This window comes from Mesoplodon bidens, assembly GCF_964165515.1.
Source record: "Mesoplodon bidens genome assembly, chromosome: 19".
NCBI classification, from domain to species: Eukaryota; Metazoa; Chordata; class Mammalia; order Artiodactyla; family Ziphiidae; genus Mesoplodon; species Mesoplodon bidens.
In genome coordinates, this window is record NC_138179.1 from 24,285,661 (window position 1) to 24,308,686 (window position 23,026).

The window sequence follows — 23,026 nt, forward strand, 5'->3', positions numbered from 1 at the left end:
TGCTTGGGATATATCAGCGAACAAAACAGAAGAAACTCTCTGTGAAAATAATTAAATGAGTAAGTTGTAGGTATGGTGGAAGTTAAGTGCCATGAGCAAAAGGAAAAGAACAGAAGTACAAGGGAGATCAAGAGTGCTAGGGGATGTAGGGTGAGCAGATGTCATATTACACAGGGCTGGTCAGGGTGGGCTCACTGAGCAGGCGATCTGAGCAAGGACTTGAAGGAAGAGAGAGGATTAGCTAAGTCACTGTCTTGGGCTAGAGCATCACAAGCAGAGGATGGGATACTGAGTTTCAGAGAGTCAAGTCAGGGATGACTCCACATTTTTGGCCTGAGAAATTGGAAGGACACCTTATGTTGAGATGGGGAATTGGTTTGCAGATGAAGCAGGCTTTTTTGAGGGGGGGAGATCAGCAATTCACTTTAGGGCATGGTAAGTGTGAGCTATCTATTAGACCTCCAAGTGGAGATGCTGAGGATACAATTGAATATATGGATTTGGAGTTTGGAAGAGAGGTCTTCCTGGAGATACAAATTTGAGATTCAATACAGATGAATTTTGAAAGCCTTGGAACTCTTTAAGAACCCAACAAGTGAGTGGGTACAGATACAGAAGACAGCAGGACCAAGACCTGACCCCTGGAACTCTCCAATCTGAAGAGGTCCGACAGAAGACAAAGAACCAGCAAAGGAGACTAAGAAGACCAACCAGCGAGGTGTTCTAGAAGCAAAGGAATGGGATATTTTAAGGAGGAGTGTACTCTCAGAGTCAGTATTCTCATCTGTAAAATAATTCAGCCTACTCACGGGGTGATTGAAAGGATCATATCAGAGAACTTACGTAAAGCACACAGTGCCGTGCCCGGCACATGACAAGACCTATCCTTGTCATTCATTGTTAGAGTCTACATTATCCTTCCAGGCCCCAACCTTGTATAATTTCTGGTGAGTGAATTTCTACCAGAAAAAAACTATTTCATGCAAATATGAGCCTGGGGAGACCTCTGTTATCCCCTTGATCTACTAATGCAGCTGCTTTTTTTTTTCCTTTACTTTTTTAATCCTCCAGTAAATAAAGATTTTTCTGGTTGATTACTGTGTTATTTTGCTAGGGCTGTCATAACACAGTACCACAAACTGAGTTGCTTAAATGACAGAAATTTACCTTCTCATGGTTCTGCAGGCTGGAAGTCCAAGATCAAGGCATCAGCCCAGTTGGGTTCTTCTGAGGGCTGTGAGGGAAGGATCTGGTCCATGCCTTGCTTCTTGGCTTGTAGATGGATGTCTTCTCTTTATGTTTCTTCACATGGAGTCTTCCCTCCATGAAAACCACTGTCTCAACTTCCCCTTTTTATAAGAAGTATGAATTTTGAGGGGACACAATTCAACCTGTAACAATTACCTTGCCAGTAACTTCTTTCTGCTGCTACTTCCTACCCCACTTCGCTCTCTGCCAGTGCTTAGTTTGAAAGATCTCCAAATTCTCTGTAAAACTCAGTTACTTGCTCCCCATGCCTTTTCCTTTCTCAGAAGTTTGGGGGTTGATTTATCTTCTGCTCTTGAGCTACTGTTACCTTTTCTGACTCCTTGATCTATCGAGGGGAAATTTAATCACTAGTTGGCTGTTCTTATATTTTTGCTGTGTCTGTCTTGGCTTTTGAATGAATTCCAAAAATAATCCATTGTAACCTGTAATTTTATCTCCATGTTGTCTTTTGTTTTTCTCCACATTGCTGGAACCATGACAGAAGATTCTCAGCGTAATTCCAATCGGCATGTACTTATGACAGATCCAAAAAGGCTATTTATCCTTAGGCAGATGCGTCTGTAACTTTGAATCTCTCAGTACTTTTGGACATAGCAGGGAATTCATAGATGAAACTGGCTTTGGAATGCTATATATTAGTTTACTTTATTTCAGTTCAACAAATATTTATTGAGCACCTACTATGCTTCAAAACCTGGGAATATAACAGTTTATTAGATGTAGTCGCTGACTGCTAGAAGCTCATGGTCAAGCAGAGAAGACACATGTAGATCCTTTATTAAGACAGTGTGCCTAGTAATATGCAAATATTTGGCATAAAATACTAGGGGAGCTCATGCTGCTAAGGTTTGAATTTTACTTCATTTTAGAGAGTACCTTGAAAGTTCTTTTTTCTTGAAGTTTCATCATGGCTGTTGGTCCAGAGTATTAATGATAATTTGACTTGACTTCATGGCTTTCCAGTGCTTTTAGGATACCTTTAAAATCCTCAGAGTGGACTATGGGGGCCTGGTCCCTGCCCACCTCCCCTGTCTGAGCTTGAGTTGCCCTATTCCTAGGACAGTTTTTCTTACAACGCTGGTGGTCTTTCATTAGGCCAAGTCTACATACTTTCTCCCTCTTCAAGATCTGAGCACCGGCTTCTGCCTGGAACATCTTCACCCAGCCCACTAGGCCAATCCCTGTGCTTCCTATGGCCTTCAGATTTAAAGTCAGTTCTTAAAGAAGAGCTTTCCTGCATTCCCCAAATCTCCTTCCTTGTGTCACAGTCACATCCTGAGATCATTTGATCTTCTACCTTTATGGCTGCAGACACATTTTCTGAAAATTATATTTGGATGTAACTTACAAAATGTTGATTGTGTGCTACATTTATATTTGTCATGGGTTTTTTAATAGACACTAAATTAAGATAAAGAAGACAAAGGTAGTCACCTGAAAATAAGTTAACACTTTGAAAGCATTACACTTGCACTTCGAGTAGGCATAACTAAGCAAGTGATAGTATCCCTTTGGGATGACATGGGTCCCAGGCAGCAAATAGGTTTTATCTCATGTCGGTTCTGAAAGATTGTTGGTGGCTGCCTGGGGCGTTCTGTTGAAGATTCTGCATGAGTCACTCTCTTGCTTCAGAGTGAAAAAAATGTCCTAATTGATTAGCAATATCTCCTGTGGGCATAGAGAAGAGAGGCAGCACATGTCTAGATGGCCTGGGAACTGGATTAACTTGCTAGATGAATGACAATGAAAAATCTTCTTTGTATTTTCAGCAGATGCTGAACAAAATTTTTTCCTCATTATTTTATATTTTTGTATAATTTACAAACAGTAAAATCCACACTTCAGGAGGGTAGAATTCTGAGTGTTTTGACAAACGTATACAGTCATGTAACCCCTACCACACAATCATGATACATAGGAGTTTCATTACGCCTCGAACTCCCGTGTGCCCTTTTGTAATCAACTCTTCATCTCACTCCTAGCTCTTGGTAACCACTGATCTGTTTGCTAATCCTTACAGTTTTGCTTTTGCAAGAATGCAAAAGCATTCTTTTTGCAAGAATTCCATCTTATATAAATGGAATCAAAAGTATGTGGCCTTTTGAGTCTGGTTTTTTCTTCACTCAGCATAATGCCTGTTGAGTCATTCATATTGTTGCATGTGAACTGAGTTTTAATGCAAGTTTGTCCAAAAAAAATCTATCAATGAAATAGATTTTCATTTACCTATTTAAGTATTTATTCAACAAATATATGATCGTTAATATGCTTAGAAATACAAAGAAATGTCAATAAGCATGATCTTTTCCCTTTCCAAATATCTACCTGTCATCTGTCTATTATTTATGTATTTTTTAATCTATATCTCAGGGTAAGTTATATGAGTGCTTAAAGACAGTAGGTTCTGAAGGAGTTCAGAGGAGGGGGGAAATTCATTTACAGTTTGGAGGTGTTTTCATAAATTAGATAGCATTGCAGTGAGCTTTGGGGCGTGGCTAGGACATTCCTTCAGGAAATGTCAGACATCACTCAGAAGTTATCAAAGTATTCTCTTTTGCTTCTCAGGGGTTAATCAAACCTTTCTTATGTCTAGCCCAACGTATAGCTATGCACAAGCAGGAAAAAGAATGGTGTGGAAGCTGAGATTTTATCTTTTTTTAACTCTAACATTGACTAACCATATACTAGTCATAAAGTTCAATGCAAGGTGCCCTGGGAAATATAAAAAATAAACAACACAATACTTTTATCTACTTGATTTATTCCTTATTTATACCCCCACTTTCCTTTATTCTCGCCCCATTTTTCCATTTTCTCTCTTCCTATCTTGTTTCATAAACAGAGGACAGCTTCCAAAAATGCATGGGAAATAAATCATTGAAAATGTTGGGACAAAGTGGTAATATGGGTCAGAAAACAGTCCCGAGGTACATTTACCTACCTCTCAGGAATGTATGCCAAATGGTTTTGTAGAGATTCCAGAGATGGGCCGCAGATTGGGCTGTACATTTTCTGGAGACTCAAGTAAATAGAGAAATAGACTCAGTTAAAAGATCTATATTGTCCACAAGATAAAGACAAACCAGTTCTTAAAGGTTTTCATCTTGCTGACCTGAGAAAAATTTCCTCCCTTGGGTTTTCACAAAGAAAACACTTTTTGATCCAGAGAATAACATCCTGGACTCCATCCCAGCAATAAATAGAAGAGCAGACTTTGCTGGGTTGCTTCTTACAGCATCCCTCAATGCAAGCCGATATCGGAACAACAAGCAAAGTTCAATTCTGTGAAGTAAATTTGACAACAGTCAGAATGATGCCATCCAGATACACAGCTCTCAGATGGTGTGATTTGATCCAAGGGTAAAATTTATCATTTCTAGAGAATAGATGAATAGCATGTCCTTCAGGCACTCCCCCATAAATATCTATTCTCATAAATAGGATTTTGATAGGATTTGGACAACGGAAAGTTATCTGACTAGTAACTGGAGTACATCTTATTCAGTGTTTCCATTAAGAGCTGGTATGTGCATTTGGACAGTGATCAGACAGAAGGTAGGATAAGATTGTTTGTTAAAAATCAAGGAGACTATTTAAAGCATGTTTAAACAGAGGTTATTCTTCTTTGGCACTTATTCTAGAACAGGGCAGTATGCTAAGAGCTTTAAATGTATCCTGTTATTTCAATAGTCTATAGCATTCCTATGTGCTAGCTTCTATTTTTATCCCCAATTACAGAAAAGCAAACTAACATTTAGGGGAGTTCAGTGATTTACTCAGGATTACACAGCTTGTAAGTAACAGAGCCAGGATTCAAAACCAGGTCTCTCTGGAAGCAGAGACTGCATGAATCTTTGTTCTTGTTTTTTGTTTAAAAACATTTTAGACACGAAGGATGTAAGTTATATATTAAACTCCCATGTTACTATTGCTCAGCTTTTGACATAAAATATTAGGAGTAAAGTTTATACCCCTGCACACTCTTCCCTGGTCTCATTCTCCTCTTGCCTATACCCACCTCCAAAGATAGCCACTATTCTCGAAACTGGTATCATTCCATGCATGGCTTGGGACAAAGACTCACTCTTACATCTCATGTGACTTTGCTGTGTCCTGCCTGACCTTCAGGTGAGAAATCAGTTTATAATTATCTAGAAAATAACTCTAATTTACATAAAAACGCAAGGTATTTTACATAGTTTAATGAGTTTTCCAAGAATGTAACTGCTATGGAGTTTTGTTTTGTTTTGTTTTTTAAACACTTTGTTTGGTTCAGAATGTTACCAAGTATTCACCATTTTGGAAAATCATGTCACCAACAGCAGTTCCCCTGGTAGCACTTAAGTTGCCCATTCAACATGCCTGTTGCCAGTCTGCCTTAGTAACTGCTGTATTTGTGATGGTTCTGCTAGTTTGGAGTATTTCCAATGGAGAGGGGGAAAATATTTGCAATCAAATATGATTGCAAATCATAATTGTAAGAATATATATACAGGTATATAAAGAACTCCTACAGCTCAACAACAGCAATAACCAAAAAACCCTATTAAAAATGGGCAAAGGACATTTGCATAGACATTTCTCCAAAGAAGAGACCAACAAGCACATGAAAAGATGCTCAACATCGTTAATCATTAGGGAAGTGCAAGTCCAAACCACAGTGAGATATCACGTCATACCCATTAGGATGGCTATTATCAAAAAAGCAGGAAATAAGTGTTGGTGAGAATGTGGAGAAACTGGAACTCTTGTGCATTGCTGTTGGGAATGTAAAATGATGTAGCCACTGCAGAAAATGATATGTTGGTTCCTCAAAAAAATTAAACAGAATTACCAATAATCCAGCAATTCCACTCCTGGGTACATACCTAAAAGAATTGAAAGCAGGGACTCAAATAGACATTTCTACACCCATGTTCACAATAGCATTATTCACAAGGCCAAAAAAGAAAAGCAACTCGGGTGTCCATCAATAGATGAACGGATATACAATGGAATAGTATTCAGACTTAAAAAGGAAGGAAATTCTGACATGTACAATATGGATGAACCTTGAAACATTATGCTAAATGAAATAAACCAGCCTCAAATGAATAAATATTGTTTGGTTCCACTTAAATGCAGTACTTACACCAGTCAAATTCATAGAGACAAGAAAGTAGAATGGTGGTTGCCAGGGGCTGGGGGAGGGAGGAATGGAGGATTATTGTTTAATGGGTATGGAGTTTCAGACTGCGAAGATGAAAAAGTTCTGGAGATGGACAGTGGTGATGGTTGCACCACAGTCTGAATGTACTCAGTGCCACTGAAAATAGTTTAAATGGTATGTTTTATGTTATACATATTTTACCACAGTAAAAAATTACACTTTCTTAAAAAGAAGATAAAGTACTTACATATTGAAATGATATTATTTTATTATACTCTGTTTCCTTTTAAAATTACAGTTAGGTATCATGTTGATTTTTTTAATCTATCCTTTATTTATTTATTTATTTTTGGCTGCACTGTGCGGCTTGCGGGATCTTAGTTCCCCCAGCAGGGATTGAACCCGTGCACTCGGCATTGAAAGCGCGGAGTCCTGACCGCTGGATCGCCAGGGAATTCCTCCGTACGCGGGCCTCTCACTGTTGTGGCCTCCACCTTGCGGAGCACAGGCTCCGGATGCACAGGCTCAGCGGCCATGGCTCACGGGCCCAGCCGCTCCGCGGCATGTGGAATCTTCCCAGACCGGGGCACGAACCCTTGTTCCCTGAATCGGCAGGCGGACTCTCAACCACTGCACCACCAGGGAAGCCCCATGTTGATTTTTTTAAAAATAACTCTCTGTAAATATCTTTAATGGAAGAATCAGGTAGTGTTCTAGAATTACCTTTCCTTCTTCGTAGATTTAATGCCCTTCAAAGGAAAATGTTTCTACCCCCAAGGGAAAGCAAATTCCCTTCTTATTCTCCATCACTTACTCAAAATCGTGCCACAATTTAGTTTGCTTCACAGCAGAGCCTTGATTCTCCGGTTTATGTTGACTTCTTGAAATTATGTGTGTAGGTAAGTTGTATTATTTATGAATTTCATAAGCAGAGTAACGAGGATGTTATAAACTATTTATTATCAAAAGAACACATTTGACCTGATAGGATTATGAACTATCACTCTAGGACAGGTTGTTGGGAGTGGAATTTCTGATAGTGATGCATGCACATCTTCAAATTTACTTGGAAAAAAATTTTTTTTATAGAAATTTAAAAAAATCAAGCTGCCTGCAGTGTTTTAGAGGGCCTGTTTATTGTTTCACACCCTCACCAACACTTGGCATCATCTGATTTCTGCTGATCTATGTGAAGGATGTGAGTTGGGTTCCAATTTCATTTCTTAACTATGAAAAATCAATAGACCCAGCCCCATTTATTGACTGATAATCATCCCTCATTAATTCACAAATCTATGATTATTACATATAAAATTGCCTTACACATGTAGATTTGTTTCTAGCCTTTCTGTTTCGTCCCATTGTTCTATTCAAGTATCCTATGGAAATGTCCATCTGTCCTAATTATCATAGCTTTATAATAAGTCTTTATAAAACTGATTTTTTGGGGCTTCCCTGGTGGCGCAGTGGTTGAGAGTCCGCCTGCCGATGCAGTGGACGCGGGTTCGTGCCCAGGTCCGGGAAGATCCCACATGCTGCGGAGCGGCTGGGCCCGTGAGCCATGGCCCCTGGGTCTGCACTTCCGGAGCCTGTGCTCTGCAGTGGGAGGGGCCACAGCGGTGAGAGGCCCGCGTACCGTAAAAAAAAAAAAGATTTTTTTTCACCACTAATATATATTTCCTCCAAAGCAGTCTAATATTTAGCAACATAGCTTTATGGCAAGCCTCTGGGATAAATTAGTTGTAAATTACACACGGGTAAATTGCTCTTGGAATTTTGAATAAAAGTGTTGGAGATAATCCAAATAAGAGGAAGCAAATCTGCCAAAGGTGATGATTTTTATTTGAAAGCAATGGATGTCAAGCTTTCCTTTTTGATTTGTCAATGATTAGATTACCAAACTGTCCACTGAGACCACTTTTAGTAGTTGATATTATAACAAGATCAATGTGTATAAAAGTACCCTTCTAAAGTGGGTGGCTTTGAAAATACCCCTCTCCTACTGAGCAGGGGTTGGCCAACACAGTGCTGACCAGTGACCATGGACTCCATTTCTCTTCTGCGCTCACAAAACACTTGAGCCCAGTTTTAACGAAAGAAATAACCCTTCTTCCTGTGATCAGGTAGGAACTGAAGGTGGTGACCACGTGCTGATTTTTTCAAATTACACGTGATTGCTACAAATGGTGGTAAAGAAAGAGCTGGTGATGAGTGGCTTCTGGGCCCATAATGATCATTTAGTTTGCCATAATTAGGACAATTATCATAGCTTTTTGAGGCTTAACCAGAAAGAGAAGTGATCCTGTTTGAAGGCCAAGGGAATGCTTATTTGACCCTTGAACAAATGAATTTCCTCTACAGTAAGCCACAGAGAGTGTCACAATTACAATAAGCTGCAATGCCCCTGTGCCTTGGGGTATATGGAATATATTCTATTTAATAATAATAATATAGTAAATGAATGAATATATATATGAACACCTGACTCTCCATCACTTTATCTCCCTTAATGCTGTCTTTGCTTACAAGATAACACACTTCAGGGGAAAACTGCAAAGACTATCCAGTGAGGACTTTCTCACTGTAATTTCCAGGATTTTTATCATGCAGTCCACAGATGTTTTGGCACTTTCAGTGGTAAAATTAATACGAGGGAAAAAAACCTCTTTTTATTTGTGAAAAATATGTATTTCACAAAAAGGAAATGTGTGGCTTATGATTTTTCTTAGAAATTCTGTTCCTTTATAAGTCATGAACACCTTGAAGCCTGTTCGAGCACCACAAGGAGAGTATGCCTCAGTCCATCTTGGCTAAAATGCCATTCATGGAGTAAAGTTATCTCACCACTGTAGCTTCATGGTATTTGTGATTACAGTCGGCCTTCTGTATTCGTGGGTTCCGCATCTGTGGATCCAACCAACCATGGATCGAAAATATTTGGAAAAAATTCCAGAAAGTTCCAAAAAGCAAAACTTGAATTTGCCGCATGTAAGCAACTATTTAGATAACATTTACATTGTATGCAGTATTAGAAGAATCTAGAGATGATTTAAAGTGTATGGGAGGATGGGCATATGTTACATCAAATACTTGCCATTTCATATAAGGAATTTGAACATCTGCAGATTTTGGTATCCTGGGGGGTCCTGGAACCGATCCCCTACAGATCCTGAGAGACAGCTGTATTTATGTTCATTACGTTTACCTTCTGTGGTCATGTTGTGTTGTGTTTATCCCATACGCACAAAAGTGGATTAGTGACTCATATAGTGATTCACTGAGGTATAAAAATAGTATAAAGAGACTTCCAGTTTTAGCTCTAATATGTCAAGAGTCTGAAAATTGTCACCGTCATCCTTAAAAAAAGAAAAAGATAGACAAATGAAGAAATCAGTGATTTTCCTTGTATCCATCAAAGAGCAGAGATCTCAGGGCAAACTGCCATCCTGAAACCTGGAGTCAGGTATGTCCTGGGAGACACAGTAGCTGAGATCTGCTTCCTTGGAGCAGAGGTTATGAGCCATAGACTGGCAGGAATATTTAAATGATCAATTTGACACATTGTTGGAGGTTGAGTGTGGACTCACTGTGAGAGGGAGAGATTCATGGGGGCCACCATCCTAGGGCTCCCCTACGCTTTCATGAGTCTTGCGGGGAATCTTGCCAGATTTCTCATGGTGAAGATCCAACAAAGATCCCTCATGACCCTCACAGAAGTAGGGAAAGATAAACTACCGTAAAACCTGCTGAGAGTCTTCTCAGTCACAAAGGCCCACTCTCCAGGGAAAAGGACTGTGCCTGAACACAGTTCTGAAATTTGGGTGGAAAATAATTTCTCACCACTCCAGCTCCCTGAGGGAAGCGAAAAGCCAAGACGGGATAGGGCTCTAAGGAAACAGAATGTTGTGGTTAAAGAAAGGAGTTGAGGTGACTGGGCAGGAGGGGAGGAGTGGGGCTGGGGGATGCCCTGCTATAGGAAGAGGAATAGAAATATTTGTGAAGAGCCAGCCCCAGGGCAGCCCCACTAAGAGGCTGAGATCTAACTGGGAGATTACACAGTGCCTTTCTCCTTTCCCCTACACCCTACTGCCACATTAGTAGGGCTCCAGCATCATAACCATGAGTTAACAGGTGCAAGACGCAGCATCTGTACATAGCCAAGAGAGGAGACAAAAAACAAGAACCCTAGAGGAATTTCAAGCCTCTGGTACCTAAAACTACAACAAATGCTGAACACAGCCCGACACTCCTAGCCAGCTTAACAAAACCTAAAGACCTATCTACTTGATACAACATGTCTGGCTTTCAAAAAAAGCCAAAGGAAATAACCACTGTCTGAATAGACAAAGTGATCCTGAAAACCAGGCTCAGATATGACTTATCAGATAAGGAATTTGAAACAACTATGATTGGAAGCTTTAAGGGAAAGAAAAATCAAAGGAAAGTGCTAGAAATAAAAAAACACTCTAACAGGGATGATGGGTTCATCAGTAGGCTTGACACAATAGATAAACATATCAGTGAGCTTGAAGGTAGGGTGAGGGGACTAGCTGCTGACTTAAGTAACTGGAGGTTAGTGGTATCTGTAAGATTAAAGGCAAAGAAATGGTATATAAACACTGTATTCTAGTTGGTAAAGTTTTTGTTTCCCCACAAGGGTACAGATGAACAACTCTGTAGCCACTACACATGCATACTGGAATTGAACAATTGAAGACATGGATGGTGGCTGGTGGGAGCCAGGGTTTCCACTTTTGGAATGGGAGACTGCAGACAAGCATGAGGAGCATGCCAGAATGACCCATGTGGCATCGGGTTAGAGTTCAAGACACCATGTTTAGCTCAATGTATTTGCAGACGGGTACATATCAAAATAGTTATACATATGCATATATACATAGTTTAGTATACATACTTATCTTTCCTCCCTCTGTCAGGTGAGAAGGGCTGGAAGCAATGACACTTCAGTGACACTGAGCACTCTCAGTGCCCATATCTTGGTTTCTAACACCATTCTCCAATAAAAGGAGTAAGGCCTCCTTAAAGAAATGGCTGCTGCTTAGCTGTAGCAAAAAATATACAAGATGATCCTGTAGCATCTTGCAGTGCCGGAAAATGGGGAATTGCTCAAAGAAACCACAATGAAATGGGTATGCCAAAGGGACAGGAGCCAAACAGAAGGGCCCCCAGTGGCCAAAGCTGGAACAATTTGAGTGAAAAATAAATAAAGGAACATTGAATTATCACTCAAAGTATAAAGTAAACATCCACGAGCCCTTTCTGATATAAATAAATGATTGTAGAAGTAGATAAATGGGAGAGAATAGACAATCTTTTGTGCAGAAGAAATTCCAAATAACTTATGTGGATAGTCTCCGTAAAAGGAGATGGGACATAAGTTCCCACATTTTGAGTACAGGCTGTGCATCGCGACTTCCTTCTAAAGAGTACAGTAGGAAAAGGGGAGGAAAAGGAGTAACTTTACAGTGGAAACGCCTGGAAACACTCCCTCAGCCAGATGATCAAGGTTAATAACCACAGTGATAAGCGATGTCACATTAATAGCATGAATTCTGGATATGATGTGATGAGAATAGCACTTTACCTCTGTGGACTTCCTCCCCCAAACCCATAACCCTGGTATAATTATGAGAAACGCATCAGACAAACCCCAATTTAGGGACATTTTACAAATTACCTGACCGGTACTCTTTAAAATTGTCAGGGTCATAAAAGACAAGCAAAGCCTGAGAAACTTGACGCCAACAAGAGGAGCCTAAGGAGACATGACAACGAAACGTAATGTGGCAAAACCTAAGGAAATCTGAATAAAGTACGCACTTTAGTTAACAATTATGAATCAACATTGGTTCATTAGTTGGGGCAAATGCACCATAGCAACGAAAGATGTTGGCAATAGGGGAAATTGGGTGTGTAGTATATGGGAACTGCCTGTACAATCTTCACAACTTTTCTGTAAATCTAAAGCTATTCTTAGAAAAGGTTATTAAAAATAGTAATGAAAAGAATAATAGAAATACTATAGGTCTCAAAATAATGTCATAAAAGTAAATAGTAACCAAGACTCTGTGAATTCAATAATTGTGGACAAGCCACCGAAAAAGGAAAAGGTGAACAAGAAGTATGATGGTGACTCTCTGAAAGTAGGATTTGATTGCACTGGCTCTCCAGTGGATTCCAATCTCTTGTGCTCCATCTAAGGTCTGTCACAAATTGTGGTATGAAGCCATCAAAGCTTTTGTGTCATTTGCAAACAAAGCCTATGGCCTTTTACTAAATTAACTGAATGTTTAAAGAACAAGCACAAATGAATATATTCCAGTCTGGTGTATGTGGAGCTTATTTCTAAAGGGGAATAAAAAAGGCTAACATTACAGAGGCATCATTCAAGGCTGCATCTCTAATAGCAAAAACAGGTACAAGTCACACCATTGCTGAGAATCTTGTAAAATCTTGTAAAAAAAAGTAATGACAAATCTTATGCTCACAGAGAGAAAGCAGAACAAACTACTGGCAGCATTCCTTCTGGAGAAGATACTCCTGTGGTTGTAGGTTCTCAATGGATAACACATGAAACAACTACTATTCTCTCGCTTGTAAGCCAAGTGACATTTACATTATAGTTGCACAAAACCACTGATCTGCTGAGTATAAATAGATTCTTGGCCTATGCATGTTATGTAGGAGGGAGATATGTTCAACATCTTTTCCTATTGATTACTGAAAACTCATGTTATGGAAGATATAATTTTTATTGAATTAATCATGACTTTGTGAGCCCTTTTGGAGACTGCAGAGTGTGCCAGAGTCACGTAGGGTCAGTGGCTGCAGCCAGGTCGGATCCTTGTCCTTAACCAAGAGAGGTCACACTTGGATGTCAACCCAGATGTCTGCCACGCTTGGATGTTAGCAACTGACAGCCTTTGGTGATCAATAACATTCCCTCTAACCTTGATTCAAGGTTGAAGGAAATTGTATAAATTATGCAGATTATAAAATAATGCAATTTGGGGTTATGTCTTTACAGCAAGCTGTATGATGGCATGAGCTGTGACAACGATACTCTTTCCTAACGTGTGCTAGTCACAGAGAGAAAGATGTTCACAGAAGCTTTTTTGTTTTGTCTTTGTAACATTGGCTAATTAGTTTTGCAAAGGTAATTTTTGCACATGGTGAAACATTTGAACTGTCCAAGAGGGTATATAGAGAAGAGTCTGCATTCCTCTCCCTAGTCTCCCTTCCCTAGGGGCAACCACTGCCACTACTGCCATTTCCTTCCTGTAAGTTGTTGGCGTGAAGGAAGAGGTAAAGGCTTGTTGCTTGTGACTTCTTGTTAAATATATCAGGTGGAACATATTTTTTAAATCGCATTTCCCTCCTGAAACCCCTCAGAAGTAAAAATACAGGGGTCAAAAAGGCATGGAACCCAAAGAACAAAGAGATTGGGAAAGAAAATAGCAGTAGCACAAAATTTGAAAGCCAGAGAGCAAATGGGTGATAGCAAATTGGCCAGGACCGTTAGCTTTGCAGAACTCCAGAATCTCAGAAATGGAGGTGTCAGACACATCCGAAAGTGGGAATGCAGTGAAAGCTGAAAATCGGAGATACAGTTAAAGTTCTGTATAAGATGCAGTTAGATAAGACTCCCTCCCAAATCTCTGCTGCCAGGTGACATCATCCAACATTCTGGAAGAACATTAGGGGTTTCCTTCTTAGAGAGTTGGACCAGAGGGATTCTGGACTCAGGGAGTCTAAGAGTAGCTGTGGATAGGGTATCTTACTGAAAATAGGGGGAAAAATAGAAACATATATATTGAATGATCGGATCATTCCCCTTGGCTTGTGGAAGGCTGCCAGTCAGGCTACACTTTCAGGAAGTAGATAGCAAAATCATTTCTTAGGAATGTGGCTTGACCAAGAAGAAAGATATTCTGAAATCAATAGTTGAGAATCTCTTAACCAAACAACATTAACCAGATTGCCTTAGTCAAAAGCTCTATTCAGGCACACAGATTCCTATGAGGTTCGTAGTGCCTCGGTACTGAGGACGGCCAAGACCTGAAGAAAAAAAACCTCATTCACGAGGGACGTGATAGAGCAGAAAAGAAGACCCTCAGAGGAAAAGCAGAAACAACGCTGGCAGAAGAACTGAACCTTAAAAATCCTTTTTTTAATGTCTATGGACACATGAGAAAAATATTGTACAGTAAAACAGAAACAGGATGCTCTTTTTATTTTTTATTTATTTATTTTTTTTTTTTTCTTTTTGCGGTATGCGGGCCTCTCACTCTTGTGGCCTCTCCCGTTGCGGAGCACAGGCTCCGGATGCGCAGGCCCAGTGGCCATGGCTCACGGGCCCAGCCGCTCCGCGGCATGTGGGATCTTCCCAGACCGGGGCACGAACCCGTATCCCCTGCATCGGCAGGCGGACTCTCAACCACTGCGCCACCAGGGAGGCCCCAGGATGCTCTTTTTAAAGAAAGGAATGTCAAGTGAGAAAAGTTTTGGGGAGTTAAAAATATGATAGAAGATGAAAAACTCAACATAGCTTTTGGAAGATGATGTTGAGAGACTCCCTCACAAATAGAGCAAAAAGATAAAAGAAACAAGAAATATAGGGGATCGGTTGGCAGGGTTAAGAATAGCAGAGGACAGGAAATGGATGGAGGAATTTTCGGAAGAAATATTTCAGTAGAGTTTTCCACGTCTGAGGTGTATGCGTTTCCAGACTGAAAAGGCAAGCTCAGTATCTATCTCAATGGATCTTTAAAAAAGAAAAAAGAAAAGATCTACCATCATGTAATTTCAGAACACACGGGAAAGGGAGAGGATGCTATAAGGTGAGACGGAGGGAGGGAGGGAGGGAGAAAGGAGAGAGCAAACAAACAACATTGTTGATGTAAAATACACTTTCTTTTTTAACTGTGTGGGGAAAATTGTGGTAATTTAAAAATTTTAGTAAACATCGTTGGCTTGAATGTTGACCAAACTTACTCATGAGGAGGTCTATGCTGGATGTCATTTAGTCAGTAGAAACATTGCATCCTATCGACCAGCATCTTTTCTGATGGGCCACGTGTCTGTTCTGATTGGTTGCCGGCTTTTGTTTTCCTTCACGTTGTTTCTTTCCATGGATAACATAAACTTAGCTCTAGTAGAGAGGCTCCCACTAATAGGTCAGAGTTTATCAGCAGCATTTGGCAATTTATACAGTCAGAACAACCACCCCTCCCACTTTTTTCAGGTGCCAGGGTTTACAGTGGTGATGTGGAAAGCAGAGATAGCAGTGGCTCCTTTCCTGCTTGGGAACTTTACAAATTATTACTCCCCCTTTTTTTCCTCCTCACTTGGTAGTTATATTAAGTCTCTGGGGAAATGAAAAGCCAGTCTTCTTTGAAAATAAGATGGAGAAATTCTGTCCTAATGCACTAACAGCTCTCGCCTCCCTTTCTGAATGATTCCAGACCCTCCGATCCCCTCTGGAGGGTTTGAGATAGAGGCGGCAGGGAATTATACATCTGGTTTATTACCCTTGGGAGACTTGGCCATCAGAGGCTCCCGTGTGAAACAATCCTATATATGAAAACAAATGAGATTCTGCTTGGTGAAGCTCAGCTGAGCAGTGAAGTGGTGGGACTGAGCAGATGTAGGGCTTGGTGTGCTGAGGGCTTAGTGGAAGCGCCTATGGAAGGGCTGGTAGAAAGACGATGCTCAGATATTTGAATACTTAGCATGTAGAGGGGGAGTCAAGCCCCCTTTTATGGTCTGACTCCAAAAGGCAGAAGCGGGTCTTACAGGTGGATGTAAACTCAGTGGGCAACAGAGCGGAGGTAAGAGCGTGGCCTCTGGAGTCAGGTAGCCTGGGATGGAGTCCCAGCATCACAGCTTACCAGCCGTTGACTTTGACCTTGGACCAGTTACTCAAACTCTCTGGACCCCAGTATCTTCATCTGTCAATTGGGGTAATATTAGCATCCACTTACAAAATTATTATAAGGATGACATCAATGAACATATGTGAAAGATTACAACAGTGCTGGGCACGTAGTAGGCATTCCTGTGTTTTGGGGCTTAGAAGTGGCACTCCCTGAGAGGCAGCACAAAGCACAAGGTATGGAAGATGATTCTGACATCTGCTGCTCTCTGAAAATTTTGTTATCGTTGCTGTGGTCAAGCCGAAGCTGGCTGACAGCTTCATGGGGGTGGGAGAATGGGAGGGTTTGTGCAAAGCACAGGAGGTAGGGTTAGAGAACTTTTCTAGTCCTTTCCACCTCCACTTGACGAGCTCAGGTCTGAGCCACGTGGTCTTAAGCTGGTTTAGATGGGCTTGGAGTGCCGGCTGTCCGTCTGCCCCGTGCTTAGAGCCACTTGTCAGAGGATCACCTGAGCTGCTACTCACTGCATGGCCATCATGGGGTCTAGTCCTTGTATGCTTTGCTCATCTACATCATGGGATGCAGACTCAGGAATGGAAAACAAGAATGATGTTTTTCCTTCAATTCGCACTCGGAGCAGAGCCAGCGGGTGTCCTGTGGGACATGAGAAACTCCAAATTTGGGGGTGAAATCCATATTTAGAAAAAAACAAAAAACTTTGAGCAAGTTGCAAGGAAGGAACTGTGTGTCTCTTGGTGCTAGGAAGCATAAAGGCGCCAAGTACAATGTATTTTGACACAACCGACTCACAGGCACAAGCCCACACCATCTGCTGGGCTCCATCTCTCGCACCCCAGCTGCCTGCGGTGGGAAAATGCTCTTATGGCTGAAGACAGGCCAGCCGCAGGCGCTGGGCTCCTTGGCCTCCCATTGAAAGCCTGGCAGCCATGCGATGGCCATGTTCAAGTGAATTTCATTCAATGTCTCGATACACAAAAATAACCATGTTATAATGGCTGCTGGTGGTAGAATTCTTTACTTTTAATTGCAAAACCAATGTGACTACATTAGAGAAGGTTTTCGGAACTGAAGGAAACACATCAAATGAAATATCACAGGTCTTATACAATTTCTAAAATTTGTCTTTATTCTCGATCTTTTTTTTCCCCTGTGCTAATGAATATTTACACGGTTGTAACCAGCCTTTTTACTTAACATTATAACATAAGAATATTCCCAGGTTTCATCTTAAGTCTTATCACATATTTTTTTAAAGCTACCCAGTACCATCTTATATGCACTCACTGTATTTTAAATTACTGATTACATACTGTTGGATTTTAAATTGCTATCAGTTTTGCAGTGTGGTAGTATTGCTAGTTTTAGCTCTTCCTGTTTTGTTTTTTAATTATTTACTTACATTAAGTGGGATTCCTGGATTAAAAGAGTATAAAGGTTTTTATTACTCTTAACATTTTTTTTACTTAAAGAGCAATGCCCTTCCATCTAAATAGTGCGTTTAATATGTGTTTATCTCTTTTTTCTCCTCAGATCCCACTACCCTAGCAGAGGGGAAAGAGCGCAGCACATGTTTGGAAGACCCAAGGTAGAGGCTGAACTGAACAAGGTAAGCTGCAGCCTGGTGGCGAGACGTGCAGTGAGGCCCAGCCGAGCCAGAAAAAGCAAACATCGGAAAGGAACTAGAGGCCACCACAGAACACGACAGCCTCTTGCGAAGGTACCATAATCTACTTAACCTTTCCCTGACATGCAATGTTGTGATGGTTAATTTTATGCATCAACTTGACTGGGTCACGAGGTCCTCAGATATTTGGCTAAACATTATTTCTGGGTGCGTCTGTGAGGGTGTTTCCAGAAGAGATTAGCGTTTGGCTCAGTAGACTGTGTGAGGGAATAGAAAATAATAGAACATATATATATATATATATATATGTATTGGCCTCTGTGCCCTAAACCCTTTAGAGCTCCTAAAACCCATGTAAGTTGCTAAGTGATAAGAACACTTGGCGCATCTATTATTCCATATTTGTCTTTGATCTTGTCTCTGACACAGGGGCTTCTAAAACCTGTAAATTTCTAAGTCATCAGAGCACTAGGCTCGTCTTCTGTTCTACTGAGGTGACGCTGGGTGCACTCCTGGATGGGGGCCTGGTCACCAGGAAGTGTCTCTTCATCTCGTTGTTCATCTGTGTCCTTTATGATGCCCTTTGTTAAACTAGTAAATGGAAGTAAGTGTTTCCCCGAGTTCTATGAGCTGCTCTAGTAAATTCATCGAATCTGAAGAGGGGGTCGCGGGAACCTCCAATTTGTAGCCAATTGGTCAGAAGCCCAGGTGACAAACTGGACTTGTGGTTGACATCTAATGTGTGGTCAGTTAGCATCTAATGTGGGGTGGGGAGCAGTCTTGTAGGACAGAGTCCTTCACCTGTGGGATCGGACGCCATCTCCAGGTAGGTAGTGTCAGAGTCGAGTTAAATTGTAGGACACCCCGCTGGGGTTGTGAATTGTTTGGTGGGAGGAAATGCACATCTTTGGTGACCGGAAGTGCTGTGAGTGTCCTGTGTGAACAGTAGAGGAGACACACAGGAGGAAGGCTGAGTTTTCTCTAACTCAGGAGGAGGACTGGGTCGTTTTTCTAATGCACTGAGTAAAGCAGACGGTGCTCCCCAGTGTGGGTGGGCATCACCCAGTCTGTTGTGGGCCTATATTCAGGCTCTGTCCATCTATCCTATTGATTTGGTTTGTCTTTTTGTGTGTGTGTGTGTGTGTGTGTATTATAAACGATGTTTCAATGACTACCCCTGAACATGGAAAGAGTGGGCTTACTGGGCCGTCCTCTTCAAGGGTTTTCCCAAGGTTCTTGATACACACTGTCAAGTTGTTTTGAGAAGGCACACCCCTCTCACACTGCTGCACACTGAGAGGTGGTGCCAGCATCCTTGAGTGGGCAGTGTTTCACACGAGAGCACTGGCACCATCAAAACCCTGACACTCCCCACTCCTCTCCACTTTGGGGTCCTCGGTTCTGCCTGCCCGTGGTGCTTTTCCAGTGCTTCTCATTTTTATCACTCCTCAGATAACCCGCTTTCCTCCCTCCTTCCCCAAATGTGTTTCATCAGGAGTCCAAACCCAACTCGTAAATTAGCTAGCTATAGGATGTGGGGCCCGTCATTTAAATTCATTGGAATCCAGTTGTCTCATTTGCCAAGTGAGAGGATTTTACTACATAATCTCTAAGGTCCTCTCAGTTACAGTTTTATTTATAATATTGAATAATTGAAAATAACCTGAATGTTCAACAGCAAGGTTTGGTTAAGTAAGTCATGATATATCCAGATGATAGAATGCCAAGCAGTCATGTTTTAAAATGTATTTTTGTTATATCGCACGAGAACAACTCATGCTCACCATGCTAAGTGACAGCAGCGTGACACTGTGCGATTCCAGTTTGTATGTACGAATCTCAGTGTATAAAATTAAACAGAAACACACCGTAAGACTAACAGCAGTTCTCTATATGATTGTACTAGTGGTAATATATAATCATAAAAATGCATTTTCTTTCATTGTGAAAATCAGATACTAAAGTAGGATCAGCTTAAAGCTCCTTGGCCTCTGTGCAGGTTTTCTTGACCTTTAGGCAGGGTTAGGCCCTTTGTCCTGAGCTCCCACTGTATCTAGAACAAGCCTTTGTTACAGCCAACACTACCCTGCATCGTAACTGCCAGCTAACCTGTCTGCTTCCTACTGAATTCTGAGACTCCTGACGGCAGAGTTCTTGTCTTGTTTATCGCTATAGCATGGTGCCTCGCACTTAGAACATGCCAGGCACATGTTGACTAAATGTTGAAACAATTTCTGTTGGAACTGTAGACCAAAGTAATCAGATTTAATTCTGAGGCTTGGTATTGCCCACTCCTTTTCAGGTTCCACAGTCAGTAACACAGGCATCTCAGATAATATTTTTCCTAAAAGCTTTGTCTACAACTTGGGTAAATTGCCACCACGAGATGGGTGCTGCTTGGGTGTCTGGGTGGGAGAATTCATAAAACAAATGGAGGACAACATTAAGAACGTTGGAAAGCCATGTTGGTTGTGGCAGGCATCTGAACTGCTGGAGCTTGGGGCCAGAAGGAATGCGAGCAGGTCCTCCCTCACAGTCTGCCGTCCCTCCTAGTAGCATGGTTGGCAGGTAGGGTCACTTGGAGTCTAGTGAGGGAGGCGGGAGGGAGACATTGCAATGCGTGTGCTCAGAAAAGTTTTCCATATGAAGCTAGATCAAACATACTATTGAGGAATATGTGGTTTGGGGATTGGTAAAGAAGAGGGTTGGGAGAAAAGCATTTGAGAAGGTGAAGCGAGGTAGAAAAATGCTGGATATTGGAGATTAGAGGCACAGGCAATCTGAATCAGATCTTTAGGCACCACAGTTGTTTGAAGAATTCCGTTGTGCTGTGTAGCCAGAGGTAGCAATAAAAACAATAAAATCTGTTCTTCTCTTTTGCTTTACCATCTACAGAATGTTTATGGATCCTTGAAATAGTCATTCGGTCCTTATGACAGTCCTATCTGGTGTGCTGGGTGCTTAGAGGTTGAGTCTTCCTTGACCTCATCACACCACACCCCATCTTAGGCTAAGACAGAAACCCTCCTCCATGCTCCAGAGGGCCCCTGAGCTTCCCTCTGACATGGCATGTTCACATGCTATGTTTATTGGTTTATTCCTGGGGAAAATAGGCACCATGTCTTATCTGTGCCCAGTACCTGGAATAAAATAGGAGTTTGGTGAATGTTTGCTGCATGAGTGATTGAATGCATGGATGTAATACAATGCATGGCAATCCTACTTGCTATTATGTTATCTCTGTCAAGTGTCTCATTCTCCACCTGAGTTCACAAGCTACTCAACAAGTCCCCAGCAGTAAACACAAAGATCACACCCCATCTCAGAATCCTCAGCCTGCCAAACATTGAATGGACAGAGTTGCCCAAGGATCAGCTGGAGCTATCCCTCCTCCAGGCATGGAGTTACTATAGGCTGAATAATAAAGATAACAGAGCTTTGAGCCTGGCATGGCATGCCTGCTAGAGCACAGAAACAGACATGACCCAGCAGCTCCAGGCTCTGCTGATAACAAAGGCTTTCTGAGCAACGGTCCTTCAAAGCAACAAATCAAGACAGACAGCCTGCCAAAAACATGCTGACCCAGCAGACTCAGAATCCCTTACCCGCTGAGAAACAGCCCTCCCAGCCCATCCATCACTTAGACAACTCAAATTAGATGGTGAGAACATCAAAGAAGCAGAGTATGCCTTTGTGGCTGGAGGAAAGCTCCTGGGCAACCTTGCCCCACATACTCCCCTCCCTGCCTCTCAGGGAGCCTGAGGAATAAATACCTTCATCTGCCTGTCAGATTTCTACCCATCCTCCATGGCTCAGCTCCAGTGCCACCTGTGATGCCTTCACCCATCTCAGAACAGCATATTGTTAGGTCAAGAGTAGGTTTTGATGTTGTTCAGGGCAAGAGTCTCTGCACTGCCCATATTCTCATCTTCTGATCCATCACCTCTTCCCCTAAAGAGGTACATATAAGGGGAAGCTCTATGGGGAACAAAGAACCCCTTTGTACCCAACACCCCAATGCAGAGCTCTCTGAAAGAGCAGAATTGAATGATAAAACTTGAAACTCAGATTGGGCTTCCATCTCCTCCCAGAGCCAGCACCCTAGTCCTGGGGTCTTAGCGCCTCTCAACATGGCAAGGATGAGTGCTCAGGTGTGTGGGAGGGAGGAGACTTTGTCAGTCTCAAGCAGGCTCCGAGTTCACTCATCAATCCTGCCACATGGGAGGGACGGGCGGGAGAGGGGAGAGATTGATTGATTGATTATTGCTTATTCTTTTCAAATCGGTTGACCCCACTCATATATAAATACGGCTTTGTTAATGGCTTGGACTGTGATCTATCATAATATCAAAGGGTAATGTGGGCCACCTTCCTTTCAAATGTGACTTTAACTCTAACCACTGATCACACATCCATGGAGTCAGATTTTAAAGTGACTCTTCAGCACTCAACATCCATGTTCTTATTTGAATCCACAAATGCCTCGTGAACCATCTAAGAGGAGGGAGAATGTGCAGTCTCTTCATCCTGTCCTTGACCAGAGCATTTAAGACAATTTATCCTACCTATTTCATGTGCTTCAGCATACAAAGAACAGGTTCTGCTGCTATAACAAAAATTTTTGATTTGGGGGCAGGGCAGTCTAAGATGGTTAAACAGCAGGTGTGCCCCACCTCCAATAATATTTCCCTGCCTCTACAGTTACAGGCATGCTCCACCCCCAGCAGTCTCCTACAGCCTTGCTAAAGCCAGTGAGTGACCATACAGGGGATGCCCCTTGATCACCTGGCCCTGGCGGCCAGAGGGGCTTGCATTCCTGGGCCCCCTGGGGCTATAACAATTGGAAAAACAGTTTTGGGCAGACTGCCACACACTGGGCACTGCACAAACAGCAGACTGAAGCACAACTCCAGTCTGCTTGTGAAAAAGGTCTATTTACTTGTCCTGGAGCTTCAACCTGAGAAAGTAAAATTATCTATAGCTACAATAATGAGTTAAGGGATACACAAAATAAAAAGATGTAAAATATGACATCAAAAATGTAAAGCATGGAACCCTGTCCTGTCT

General features: G+C 41.7%; 1 protein-coding gene across 1 annotated transcript in view; it reads left to right on the forward strand.

The window, feature by feature from the left end:
- The window catches only part of ADPRM (ADP-ribose/CDP-alcohol diphosphatase, manganese dependent), a 323,254-nt gene that overhangs the window by 196,826 nt on the left and 103,402 nt on the right, over nucleotides 1-23,026 (forward strand). The window contains exon 6 of the transcript XR_014013981.1: nucleotides 17,866-18,052. The gene's annotated coding sequence lies outside the window, so the exon portion shown is untranslated. The remainder of the gene's footprint in view (nucleotides 1-17,865; nucleotides 18,053-23,026) is intronic.